Genomic DNA, 3,965 nt, shown 5'->3' with positions numbered 1-3,965 from the left:
TGTAGGAGCTGAGTGCGTTCAGGGAGCAGGCGCCTGAGCAAAGCCCAGAGAAGGCCAGCTCCCCTGGCCGGCAGGAGGCCGGAGGGAGAGGCGGGAGCCTGTGTAAAACCTGGGAGTGGGCAGCAGAGGCCGCCTCGGAGCAAGTTGGCGCATCTCTGCCCGGCTCTTTAAAAAGGCAGGCCCTTCTCACCCGCTGCTCCGTGCAGTGGGCCCTGCAGGCCAAGGGGAGACCTGCTGTCAGGTGCTTCTCTCCACGCTCACCCCGCCCTGTGACTTTTCTGAATTTCCTACTGGATGGAGAAAACTTGTTGTTCTTGCCCTTAAAAAAAAAAAAAAAATACTGAAATAAGCAAACACTCAGCCCAGCACAACCCCCGTGGTTACCACCACCACACACACCTCTCTGATGTGCAATAAAAAGAAACGGCAGGCATGGTTTGTTGTGTAATCTGCTGATAATACAAGTTTCGGTCTTGATGGAAACCAGATGTGGAGGGCTCCCTTTAATTGATCCAGCCGGGTGTGGAGAGGGGGGACGGGCACTTTAATAGATCAGCCCTTGCCAACCCCAAAGGCGACGGGGTTTTTTTTCTTCTTTTTTCCACTCGAGGGGAGAATCTCCAAGTCGGGGCTTTTTCGAGGATTTTGCCTCTTGGCCTCTCCCCTTGCTGCAGCTGTCCTTTTTGTCAGCGTCTCCTCTCGTGAAAGAACCGGTTTGTTGCCAACATGAAGCACATGGCCGAGGCTGGCGGGCTCTGTGCAGTTGCACCCGGCTGGGCGCCTCTCTCCCCGTCCAGCTGCTGCCCTGCCCTCCGCCCTCCAACGCAGAGCCCGGCCGAGGGCTTGGGTGCTGTGAGGAATGCTGATTGCTCGCCCCCAGCTCCTCTCCCAGCCCTCCGCCGGCCCCTGGAGAGCTGCTGCTGTTCAAACTTGCCCAGTGAGTACACGGCAGACTCTCCCTGGCCGGCTCCTTTCCGTGTGTGCCTCCTGCCCACTGTGCGAGGGCTCTCGCTGCCCGCTGAGCCACCTGTGCCGTGGCCATGGTCAGGGGCCGCACTGGAATAGCCGCCTCCATTAACTGCGGTCCCCTCGCGGGCTGGGCCGGGATGTGAACTTTGGAAACGAACCCAGAGGCTTAGATATGCTGATGTGCCGGAGCCTGGCCGCCTCCGTGGAAGGTTGGTTTTAGCGCAGTTTACATTAACATGATTAATGGCCGCGCCACTGAAAAGTCTATATTCAAAAGCAATTTACCGGCCCCTGGGGTTCTTCTTACGGGGGGAGTCATTTTCTTTGCCAAACAACTTCGTGTGAAGGTAACTTCTTCTTTGATGTCTAATCCAAACCTCGTGCGCGCACAGTTTTGGATCCAGGTGGGGGCTCCGAAAATTGCGGGTTGTGGTTTCCGTGCTGCCTGTCTCGACCTTGCCGAACCCGGGTCAGAGGGCAGCGGGTCAGAGGGCAGCGGATTCTTGCCTCTAAACGTGTGGCAGAGCTAGTGCCCGCGGGTCGGGCGGAGAGACCTTCCAGGGGGGAGTTGGCTCCGGGAGGGGGTCTTGGAGGAGGGGACGCAGGGCCAGGTTTTCCCTGCAGCAACTGGAGACACTGGAGCGTTTTCAAAAACAGCCGTCTGTGCCGCCGCCTCTCTCTCCTCTTCTCTCTCCTCTTCCCTTTTTGTTCGGCGAGGGTTGATTGAGAGGGAACCGCTGATGGGTGGGTCTGAAAGCAGCCCTAGGAGCCGGAGAAAATAAAAACAGAGGAAGGGCCCGGGAGGATTTTGCATTTCAAAGGGTCTACCTTGTCGAATTTCACATCACGTCAGGGGTTAGGGAGCAGCGTGACAGGCACCCCTCCCCTCCCGGTGGGGCTGCGGAGCGGGAGGGAGTCTGCCTTTCAGGGGGGAGGGAGGAGGGGGGCCGCTTGGCTGGACCGCAGGAAAGTCTTGGGAACAGCGCCCCTCCCCTCGGGCATGCACTGTCCCTGGAGGGACCTAGTCCACTGGGCCACTCCTAGGAGGTCAACCGGATCATTTTGGTAAGCAGCCGTTTGACCCCAAAATGCGGGCAGGCCGACTCCTGGCTGCTCTGGCTTCTTTCCCCTCCTCCCCCAAAACAAGGGAGCGGATTCTCCTGGGTGATGTGGCTCCCAAGTTCCTGAGATTCAGGGCCACGGAAAGCTGGGTGCCGGGCAGTGGGCGCAGATGGTTCAAAGAACAGCAGCAGGGCCCGTGGGCACTGAGGGCTCACCCTGGGCCAGGGGCGTGGCCTGCACTCTAATTCTCAGAGCAATCCTGCCGTGACCGCCGGGGAAACCGAGGCTCAGAGAGGCCGAGTAACTGGCCCCAGGCCGCACGGCTGCCAGGCCGGGAAGCTGGCAGCTCTGGCCCGTCCACCTTGCTCTGCACACACTGTGCCCTCAGCCGGTGTGCGCATGAGACAGGGGCACGGCTTCTGCTTTATCTCAGAGCATAAGTTTTGTTTAGTCTTGTTAGCACCACGGAGAAACGTAGAAATTTAACTGCCGCTCTCCCTTTACCCCCCTCTCCTGTAGCCTTTTTTTTTTTTTTTTTTGAGGAGCGATCAGATTCTGTATCAACCACAGGACAAGAGGCAGTGCCTCCACTGGGGAGACCGAGATGTTTTGCTTCGTCCTTACAGAAGACAGATTCTCACGAAAATGTAATTATTCCCAGTGACCTTGTGGGGCAGCGGGGAGTGAGGCTGGCAGCCCGCTAGAAGCATCCCCGTGTGTTCAGATTCCATTTTCCGTTCACAGAGCCTGTGAAGTCTCGCCGGCACCGGGGTTTTTCATGTGTAACTCGGGTGTCTCCGCGGAAATCGTTCTGTGGCGCTGCCCTCCCAGGTCTGTGCAGAGCCCCTTGTGTTGACGGGCCTGGAGTCATCAGGCAACAAGCATAACTATGCCTCCTCCGGCCATGGGACTGGCCACCCCGCCAGGGCTGGTCAGGTGCCCTGCGTGCCGCCGCGGGCAGATGGCTCTTTGCAGGTTGATCCTGGTTGGGGGGTGGGGGTGGGGGCAGGATACCCACCTCCTGCAAAGCCTGCCGGGCGGGCTGTGCTGCCCTTTCTTCCCCGAAAGAGTTTGTGGACAGAGCTGGGCCCCTGCTGGCTGCGTTTTTAGAATCCAGCGCAGTGGTTCTCAGCGCCGTCCGCACATGGGGTCACCGGGGAGGTTTAAACAAACACCTGTGTCTGGGCGGCACCAGGACCAGTTACATCAGAACCTTAAGAGGAGGGCAGGCTCAGCATTGGTGTTTTTAAATATATTGTTATTGATGTCAGAGAGGAAGGGAGAGGGGGAGAGAGAGAGAGGAACATCCATGATGAGAGAGAATCATGGATCGGCTGCCTCCTGCACGCCTCACGCTGGGGATCGAGCCCGCAACCCGGCCTGTGCCCCGACCGGGAATTGAGCCCTGACCTCTTGGTTCCTAGGTCGATGCTCCACCCTGAGCCCCGTTGGCCGGGTTAGCATTGTTGTTTTTAAAGCTTTGGGGTTGGTTCATCTGTGCATCTGAGACGTAGGAGTGAGGTCTGGGATGGACCCCACACGCACCTTGCTTCGCTAGCGGGGACCAGGAGTGGCACAACCCTCTGGAACTTTCCACCGCTGTGTCTCCGTGGAGGTGGGAGGATGGGAAAGGTGCCCGCCCCTGGTGAAGTGCCCGCCGTAGATATCACCCCGGAGTCCCTATTTCTGGGGGGCCAGGCCTCGGGTCGCCTCCCCGTGCAGGCCTCGCTCAGCCCCCTGAGCACCTTCCTCCCGGAGCGGAGCGGGTGGGTTTTATGTGGGGGGGGAGGGGGTGGCGGGCGGTCTCTGCGCAGTTCTCTGCAGGCCCTGCGCCCCTCCCTCCCGCTGGTCGGTTCCGCTTCTCTGCCTCCCGGAGGTTTGGCCCGTGGTGTCCCTCGGTTCATGGGAGGGAAGGCACAGTCTGTCTGGCTCAG

Source organism: Myotis myotis, unplaced genomic scaffold, assembly GCF_014108235.1.
Source record: "Myotis myotis isolate mMyoMyo1 unplaced genomic scaffold, mMyoMyo1.p scaffold_m19_p_15, whole genome shotgun sequence".
In the NCBI taxonomy this organism is placed as follows: Eukaryota; Metazoa; Chordata; class Mammalia; order Chiroptera; family Vespertilionidae; genus Myotis; species Myotis myotis.
The sequence above is the reverse complement of the archived record's forward strand: the minus strand, read 5'-3'. Positions refer to the sequence as shown.